Below are 10,086 nucleotides of genomic sequence, written 5' to 3'. Positions count from 1 at the left end.
TGCCTCTAGTTGCTTCAGGACGACAACTCCGTTGCCTCTAGTTGCTTCGGGATGACAATTCCGTTGCCTCTAGTTGCTTAAGGACGACAACTCCGTTGCCTCTAGTTGCTTCAGGATGACAAACCGTTGCCTCTAGTTGCTTCGGGACGACAACTCCGTTGCCTCTGGTTGCTTCGGGATGACAATTCCGTTGCCTCTAGTTGCTTCAGGACGACAGCTCCGTTGCCTCTAGTTGCTTCAGGACAACAACTCCGTTGCCTCTAGTTGATTGTGGACGACAAAGCCGTTGCCTCTAGTTGCTTCAGGACGACAAAGCCGTTGCCTCTAGTTGCTTCAGGACGACAACTCCGTTGCCTCTAGTTGCTTCGGGATGACAATTCCGTTGCCTCTATTTGCTTCAGGACGACAGCTCCGTTGCCTCTAGTTGATTCAGGACAACAACTCAGTTGCCTCTAGTTGATTCAGGACGACAACTCCGTTGCCTCTAGTTGCTTCAGGACGACAAAGCCATTGCCTCTAGTTCTTCAGGATGACAAAGCCGTTGCCTCTAGTTGTTTCAGGACGACAGCTCCGTTGCCTCTAGTTTCTTCAGGACGACAGCTCCGTTGCCTCTAGTTGCTTCAGGACGACAGCTCCGTTGCCTCTAGTTGCTTCAGGACGACAGCTCCGTTGCCTCTAGTTGATTCAGGACGACAGCTCCGTTGCCTCTAGTTGCTTCAGGACGACAGCTCCGTTGCCTCTAGTTGCGTCAGGATGACAAAGCTGTTGCCTCTAGTTGCTTCAGGATGACAAACCGTTGCCTCTAGTTGCTTCAGGACGACAGCTCCGTTGCCTCTAGTTGATTCAGGACAACAACTCCGTTGCCTCTAGTTGATTGTGGACGACAATGCCGTTGCCTCTAGTTGCTTCAGGACGACAAAGCCGTTGCCTCTAGTTGCTTCAGGACGACAACTCCGTTGCCTCTAGTTGCTTCGGGATGACAATTCCGTTGCCTCTAGTTGCTTCAGGACGACAACTCCGTTGCCTGTAGTTGCTTCAGGATGACAAAGCTGTTGCCTCTAGTTGCTTCAGGATGACAAACCGTTGCCTGTAGTTGCTTCAGGACGACAACTCCGTTGCTTCTAGTTGCTTCGGGATTACAAAGCCGTTGCCTCTAGTTGCTTCAGGACGACAGCTCCGTTGCCTCTAGTTGCTTCAGGATGACAAAGCCGTTGCCTCTAGTTGCTTCAGGACGACAACTCCGTTGCCTGTAGTTGCTTCAGGATGACAAAGCTGTTGCCTCTAGTTGCTTCAGGATGACAAACCGTTGCCTGTAGTTGCTTCAGGACGACAACTCCGTTGCTTCTAGTTGCTTCGGGATTACAAAGCCGTTGCCTCTAGTTGCTTCAGGACGACAGCTCCGTTGCCTCTAGTTGCTTCAGGATGACAAAGCCGTTGCCTCTAGTTGCTTGTGGACGACAGCTCCGTTGCCTCTAGTTGCTTCAGGACGACAAAGCCGTTGCCTCTAGTTGCTTCAGGACGACAACTCCGTTGCCTCTAGTTGCTTCAGGACGACAAAGCCATTGCCTCTAGTTCTTCAGGATGACAAAGCCGTTGCCTCTAGTTGCTTCAGGACGACAGCTCCGTTGCCTCTAGTTGCTTCAGGACGACAGCTCCGTTGCCTCTAGTTGCTTCAGGACGACAGCTCTGTTGCCTCTAGTTGCTTCAGGATGACAAAGCCGTTGCCTCTAGTTGCTTCAGGACGACAAAGCCGTTGCCTCTAGTTGCTTCAGGACGACAACTCCGTTGCCTCTAGTTGCTTCGGGATGACAATTCCGTTGCCTCTAGTTGCTTCAGGACGACAGCTCCGTTGCCTCTAATTGATTCGGGACGACAGCTCCGTTGCCTCTAGTTGCTTCAGGACGACAACTCCGTTGCCTCTAGTTGCTTTGGGATGACAACGTTGCCTCTAGTTGCTTCAGGACGACAGCTCCGTTGCCTCTAGTTGCTTCAGGACGACAGTTCCGTTGCCTCTAGTTGCTTCAGGACGACAGCTCCGTTGCCTCTAGTTGCTTCAGGACGACAGCTCCGTTGCCTCTAGTTGCCTCAGGACGACAGCTCCGTTGCCTCTAGTTGCTTCGGGATGACAATTCCGTTGCCTCTAGTTGCTTCAGGACGACAGCTCCGTTGCCTCTAGTTGATTCAGGACGACAACTCCGTTGCCTCTAGTTGCTTCAGGACGACTACTCCGTTGCCTCTAGTTGCTTCAGGACGACAACTCCGTTGCCTCTAGTTGCTTTAGGACGACAAAGCCGTTGCCTCTAGTTGCTTCAGGACGACAGCTCCGTTGCCTCTAGTTGCTTCAGGACGACAGCTCCGTTGCCTCTAGTTGCCTCAGGACGACAGCTCCGTTGCCTCTAGTTGCTTCTGGACGAAAAAGCCGTTGCCTCTAGTTGCTTCGGGATGACAATTCCGTTGCCTCTAGTTGCTTCAGGACGACAGCTCCGTTGCCTCTAGTTGCTTCAGGACAAAAAATTCCGTTGCCTCTAGTTGCTTCAGGATGACAAACCGTTGCCTGTAGTTGCTTCAGGACGACAACTCCGTTGCTTCTAGTTGCTTCGGGATTACAAAGCTGTTGCCTCTAGTTGCTTCAGGATGACAAACCGTTGCCTGTAGTTGCTTCAGGACGACAACTCCGTTGCTTCTAGTTGCTTCGGGATTACAAAGCCGTTGCCTCTAGTTGCTTCAGGACGACAGCTCCGTTGCCTCTAGTTGCTTCAGGATGACAAAGCCGTTGCCTCTAGTTGCTTGTGGACGACAGCTCCGTTGCCTCTAGTTGCTTCAGGACGACAAAGCCGTTGCCTCTAGTTGCTTCAGGACGACAACTCCGTTGCCTCTAGTTGCTTCAGGACGACAAAGCCATTGCCTCTAGTTCTTCAGGATGACAAAGCCGTTGCCTCTAGTTGCTTCAGGACGACAGCTCCGTTGCCTCTAGTTGCTTCAGGACGACAGCTCCGTTGCCTCTAGTTGCTTCAGGACGACAGCTCTGTTGCCTCTAGTTGCTTCAGGATGACAAAGCCGTTGCCTCTAGTTGCTTCAGGACGACAAAGCCGTTGCCTCTAGTTGCTTCAGGACGACAACTCCGTTGCCTCTAGTTGCTTCGGGATGACAATTCCGTTGCCTCTAGTTGCTTCAGGACGACAGCTCCGTTGCCTCTAATTGATTCGGGACGACAGCTCCGTTGCCTCTAGTTGCTTCAGGACGACAACTCCGTTGCCTCTAGTTGCTTTGGGATGACAACGTTGCCTCTAGTTGCTTCAGGACGACAGCTCCGTTGCCTCTAGTTGCTTCAGGACGACAGTTCCGTTGCCTCTAGTTGCTTCAGGACGACAGCTCCGTTGCCTCTAGTTGCTTCAGGACGACAGCTCCGTTGCCTCTAGTTGCCTCAGGACGACAGCTCCGTTGCCTCTAGTTGCTTCGGGATGACAATTCCGTTGCCTCTAGTTGCTTCAGGACGACAGCTCCGTTGCCTCTAGTTGATTCAGGACGACAACTCCGTTGCCTCTAGTTGCTTCAGGACGACTACTCCGTTGCCTCTAGTTGCTTCAGGACGACAACTCCGTTGCCTCTAGTTGCTTTAGGACGACAAAGCCGTTGCCTCTAGTTGCTTCAGGACGACAGCTCCGTTGCCTCTAGTTGCTTCAGGACGACAGCTCCGTTGCCTCTAGTTGCCTCAGGACGACAGCTCCGTTGCCTCTAGTTGCTTCTGGACGAAAAAGCCGTTGCCTCTAGTTGCTTCGGGATGACAATTCCGTTGCCTCTAGTTGCTTCAGGACGACAGCTCCGTTGCCTCTAGTTGCTTCAGGACAAAAAATTCCGTTGCCTCTAGTTGCTTCAGGATGACAAACCGTTGCCTGTAGTTGCTTCAGGACGACAACTCCGTTGCTTCTAGTTGCTTCGGGATTACAAAGCCGTTGCCTCTAGTTGCTTCAGGACGACAGCTCCGTTGCCTCTAGTTGCTTCAGGATGACAAAGCCGTTGCCTCTAGTTGCTTCAGGACGACAGCTCCGTTGCCTCTAGTTGCTTCAGGACGACAAAGCCGTTGCCTCTAGTTGCTTCAGGACGACAAAGCCATTGCCTCTAGTTCTTCAGGATGACAAAGCCGTTGCCTCTAGTTGCTTCAGGATGACAAACCGCTGCCTCTAGTTGCTTCAGGACGAGAACTCCGTTGCCTCTAGTTGCTTCTGGACGACAGTTCCTTTGTCTCTAGTTGCTTCAGGACGACAGCTCCGTTGCCTCTAGTTGCTTCAGGACGACAGCTCCGTTGCCTCTAGTTGCTTCGGGATGACAATTCCGTTGCCTCTAGTTGCTTCAGGACGACAGCTCTGTTGCCTCTAGTTGATTCAGGACAACAGCTCCGTTGCCTCTAGTTGCTTCAGGACGACAGATTCCGTTGCCTCTAGTTGCTTCTGGACGAAGGCGCCGTTGCCTCTAGTTGCTTCGGCATGACAACGTTGCCTCTAGTTGCTTCAGCACGACAGCTCCGTTGCCTCTAGTTGCTTCAGGACGACAGTTCCGTTGCCTCTAGTTGCTTCAGGACGACAAAGCCATTGCCTCTAGTTCTTCAGGATGACAAAGCTGTTGCCTCTAGTTGCTTCAGGATGACAAACCGTTGCCTCTAGTTGCTTCAGGACGACAACTCCGTTGCCTCTAGTTGCTTCTGGACGACAGTTCCTTTGTCTCTAGTTGCTTCAGGACGACAGCTCCGTTGCCTCTAGTTGCTTCAGGACGACAGCTCCGTTGCCTCTAGTTGCTTCGGGACGACAGCTCCGTTGCCTCTAGTTGCTTCAGGACGACAGCTCCGTTGCCTCTAGTTGATTCAGGACGACAGCTCCGTTGCCTCTAGTTGCTTCAGGACGACAGCTCCGTTGCCTCTAGTTGCTTCAGGACGAAGGCGCCGTTGCCTCTAGTTGCTTCGGGATGACAACGTTGCCTCTAGTTGCTTCAGGACGACAGCTCCGTTGCCTCTAGTTGCTTCAGGACGACAGTTCCGTTGCCTCTAGTTGCTTCAGGACGACAGCTCCGTTGCCTCTAGTTGCTTCAGGACGACAGCGCCGTTGCCTCTAGTTGCCTCAGGACGACAGCTCCGTTGCCTCTAGTTGCTTCGGGATGACAACTCCTTTGCCTCTAGTTGCTTCAGGACGACTACTCCGTTGCCTCTAGTTGCTTCAGGACGACAACTCCGTTGCCTCTAGTTGCTTCAGGACGACAAAGCCGTTGCCTCTAGTTGCTTCAGGACGACAACTCCGTTGCCTTTAGTTGATTCAGGATGACAAAGCCGTTGCCTCTAGTTGCTTCAGGACGACAAAGCCGTTGCCTCTAGTTGCTTCAGGACGACAGCTCCGTTGCCTAAAGTTGCTTCAGGACGAAGGCGCCGTTGCCTCTAGTTGCTTCAGGATGACAACGTTGCCTCTAGTTGCTTCAGGACGACAGCTCCGTTGCCTCTAGTTGCTTCTGGACGACAGTTCCGTTGCCTCTAGTTGCTTCAGGACGACAGCTCCGTTGCCTCTAGTTGCTTCAGGACGACAGCGCCGTTGCCTCTAGTTGCCTCAGGACGACTGTTCTGTTGCCTCTAGTTGCTTCAGGACGACAGCTCCGTTGCCTCTAGTTGATTCAGGACGACAACTCCGTTGCCTCTAGTTGCTTCAGGACGACTACTCCGTTGCCTCTAGTTGCTTCAGGATGACAAAGCCGTTGCCTCTAGTTGCTTCAGGATGACAAACCATTGCCTCTAGTTACTTCAGGACGACAACTCCGTTGCCTCTAGTTGATTCAGGATGACAACTCCGTTGCCTCTAGTTGCTTCAGGACGACAACTCCGTTGCCTCTAGTTGCTTCAGGATGACAAAGCCGTTGCCTCTAGTTGCTTCGGGATGACAAACCGTTGCCTCTAGTTGCTTTAGGACGAAAGCTCAGTTGCCTCTAGTTGCTTCTGGACGACAGCTCCGTTGCCTCTAGTTGCTTCAGGATGACAAAGCCGTTGCCTCTCGTTGCTTCAGGACGACAGCTCCGTTGCCTCTAGTTGCTTCAGTCTGACAGCTCCGTTGCCTCTAGTTGATTCAGGACAACAACTCCGTTACCTCTAGTTGCTTCAGGACGACAACTCCGTTGCCTCTAGTTGCTTAAGGATGACAATGCTGTTGCCTCTAGTTGCTTCAGGATGACAAACCGTTGCCTCTAGTTGCTTCAGGACGACAACTCTGTTGCCTCTAGTTGCTTCGGGATGACAATTCCGTTGCCTCTAGTTGCTTCAGGACGACAGCTCCGTTGCCTCTAGTTGATTCAGGACAACAACTCCGTTGCCTCTAGTTGATTCTGGACGACAAAGCCGTTGCCTGTAGTTGCTTCAGGACGACAAAGCCGTTGCCTCTAGTTGCTTCAGGATGACAACTCCGTTGCCTCTAGTTGCTTCGGGATGAGAATTCCGTTGCCTCTAGTTGCTTCAGGACGACAGCTCCGTTGCCTCTAGTTGATTCAGGACAACAACTCCGTTGCCTCTAGTTGATTCTGGACGACAAAGCCGTTGCCTCTAGTTGCTTCAGCACGACAACTCCGTTGCCTCTAGTTGCTTCAGGATGACAAAGCTGTTGCCTCTAGTTGCTTCAGGATGACAAAGCCGTTGCCTCTAGTTGCTTCAGGACGACAACTCCGTTGCCTCTAGTTGCTTCAGGATGACAAAGCCGTTGCCTCTAGTTGCTTCAGGACGACAAAGCCGTTGCCTGTAGTTGCTTCAGGACGACAGCTCTGTTGCCTCTAGTTGCTTCAGGACGACAAAGCCGTTGCCTCTAGTTGCTTCAGGACGACAGCTCCGTTGCCTCTAGTTGCTTCAGGATGACAAAGCCGTTGCCTCTAGTTGCTTCAGGACGACAACTCCGTTGCCTCTAGTTGCTTCGGGATGACAATTCCGTTGCCTCTAGTTGCTTCAGGATGACAAAGCCGTTGCCTCTCGTTGCTTCAGGACGACAGCTCCGTTGCCTCTAGTTGCTTCAGGACGACAAAGCCGTTGCCTCTAGTTGCTTCAGGACGACAACTCCGTTGCCTCTAGTTGCTTCGGGATGACAATTCCGTTGCCTCTAGTTGCTTCAGGACGACGGCTCCGTTGCCTCTAGTTGATTCAGGACAACAACTCCGTTGCCTCTAGTTGATTCTGGACGACAAAGCCGTTGCCTCTAGTTGCTTCAGGACGACAACTCCGTTGCCTCTAGTTGCTTCAGGATGACAAAGCTGTTGCCTCTAGTTGCTTCAGTATGACAAACCGTTGCCTCTAGTTGCTTCAGGACGACAACTCCGTTGCCTCTAGTTGCTTCGGGATGACAAAGCCGTTGCCTCTAGTTGCTTCAGGACGACAACTCCGTTGCCTCTAGTTGCTTCAGGACGACAAAGCCGTTGCCTATAGTTGCTTCAGGACGACAACTCCGTTGCCTGTAGTTGCTTCAGGATGACAAAGCTGTTGCCTCTAGTTGCTTCAGGATGACAAACCGTTGCCTCTAGTTGCTTCAGGACGACAACTCCGTTGCCTCTAGTTGCTTCAGGATGACAAAGCTGTTGCCTCTAGTTGCTTTAGGACGACAGCTCCGTTGCCTCTAGTTGCTTCAGGACGACAAAGCCGTTGCCTCTAGTTGCTTCAGGACGACAGCTCCGTTGCCTCTAGTTGCTTCAGGATGACAAAGCCGTTGCCTCTAGTTGCTTCAGGACGACAACTCCGTTGCCTCTAGTTGCTTCGGGATGACAATTCCGTTGCCTCTAGTTGCTTCAGGACGACAGCTCCGTTGCCTCTTGTTGATTCAGGACAACAACTCCGTTGCCTCTAGTTGATTCTGGACGACAAAGCCGTTGCCTCTAGTTGCTTCAGGACGACAAAGCCGTTGCCTCTAGTTGCTTCAGGACGACAACTCCGTTGCCTCTAGTTGCTTCGGGATGACAATTCCGTTGCCTCTAATTGCTTCAGGACGACAGCTCCGTTGCCTCTAGTTGATTCAGGACAACAACTCCGTTGCCTCTAGTTGATTCTGGACGACAAAGCCGTTGCCTCTAGTTGCTTCAGGACGACAACTCCGTTGCCTCTAGTTGCTTCAGGATGACAAAGCTGTTGCCTCTAGTTGCTTCAGGATGACAAACCGTTGCCTCTAGTTGCCTCAGGACGACAACTCCGTTGCCTCTAGTTGCTTCTGGACGACAGTTCCTTTGTCTCTAGTTGCTTCAGGACGACAGCTCCGTTGCCTCTAGTTGCTTCAAGACGACAGCTCCGTTGCCTCTAGTTGCCTCAGGACGAAAGCTCCGTTGCCTCTAGTTGCTTCAGGACGACAGCTCCGTTGCCTCTAGTTGCTTCAGGATGACAGCTCCGTTGCCTCTAGTTGCTTCAGGACGACAGCTCCGTTGGCTCTAGTTGCTTCAGGATGACAAAGCCGTTGCCTCTAGTTGCTTCAGGACGACAACTCCGTTGCCTATAGTTGGTTCAGGACGAAAAAGCCGTTGCCTCTAGTTGCTTCAGGACGACAACTCCGTTGCCTCTAGTTGCTTCAGGACGACAAAGCCGTTGCCTCTAGTTGCTTCAGGACGACAACTCCGTTGCCTCTAGTTGCTTCGGGATGACAATTCCATTGCCTCTAGTTGCTTCAGGACGACAGCTCTGTTGCCTCTAGTTGATTCAGGACAACAACTCCGTTGCCTCTAGTTGCTTCGGGATGACAATTCCGTTGCCTCTAGTTGCTTCAGGACGACAACTCCGTTGCCTCTAGTTGCTTCAGGATGACAAACCGTTGCCTCTAGTTGCTTCGGGACGACAACTCCGTTGCCTCTAGTTGCTTCAGGATGACAAAGCCGTTGCCTCTCGTTGCTTCAGGACGACAGCTCCGTTGCCTCTAGTTGCTTCAGGACGACAAAGCCGTTGCCTCTAGTTGCTTCAGGACGACAACTCCGTTGCCTCTAGTTGCTTCGGGATGACAATTCCGTTGCCTCTAGTTGCTTCAGGACGACAGCTCCGTTGCCTCTAGTTGATTCAGGACAACAACTCCGTTGCCTCTAGTTGATTCTGGACGACAAAGCCGTTGCCTCTAGTTGCTTCAGGACGACAACTCCGTTGCCTCTAGTTGCTTCAGGATGACAAAGCTGTTGCCTCTAGTTGCTTCAGTATGACAAACCGTTGCCTCTAGTTGCTTCGGGATGACAATTCCGTTGCCTCTAGTTGCTTCAGGACGACGGCTCCGTTGCCTCTAGTTGATTCTGGACGACAAAGCCGTTGCCTGTAGTTGCTTCAGGACGACAAAGCCGTTGCCTCTAGTTGCTTCAGGATGACAACTCCGTTGCCTCTAGTTGCTTCGGGATGAGAATTCCGTTGCCTCTAGTTGCTTCAGGACGACAGCTCCGTTGCCTCTAGTTGATTCAGGACAACAACTCCGTTGCCTCTAGTTGATTCTGGACGACAGCTCCGTTGGCTCTAGTTGCTTCAGGATGACAAAGCCGTTGCCTCTAGTTGCTTCAGGACGACAACTCCGTTGCCTATAGTTGGTTCAGGACGAAAAAGCCGTTGCCTCTAGTTGCTTCAGGACGACAACTCCGTTGCCTCTAGTTGCTTCAGGACGACAAAGCCGTTGCCTCTAGTTGCTTCAGGACGACAACTCCGTTGCCTCTAGTTGCTTCGGGATGACAATTCCATTGCCTCTAGTTGCTTCAGGACGACAGCTCTGTTGCCTCTAGTTGATTCAGGACAACAACTCCGTTGCCTCTAGTTGCTTCGGGATGACAATTCCGTTGCCTCTAGTTGCTTCAGGACGACAACTCCGTTGCCTCTAGTTGCTTCAGGATGACAAACCGTTGCCTCTAGTTGCTTCGGGACGACAACTCCGTTGCCTCTAGTTGCTTCAGGATGACAAAGCCGTTGCCTCTCGTTGCTTCAGGACGACAGCTCCGTTGCCTCTAGTTGCTTCAGGACGACAAAGCCGTTGCCTCTAGTTGCTTCAGGACGACAACTCCGTTGCCTCTAGTTGCTTCGGGATGACAATTCCGTTGCCTCTAGTTGCTTCAGGACGACAGCTCCGTTGCCTCTAG

Source organism: Telmatherina bonti, assembly GCF_933228915.1.
Source record: "Telmatherina bonti genome assembly, chromosome: 11".
NCBI lineage: Eukaryota > Metazoa > Chordata > Actinopteri > Atheriniformes > Telmatherinidae > Telmatherina > Telmatherina bonti.
This window is presented reverse-complemented; position numbering follows the sequence as displayed.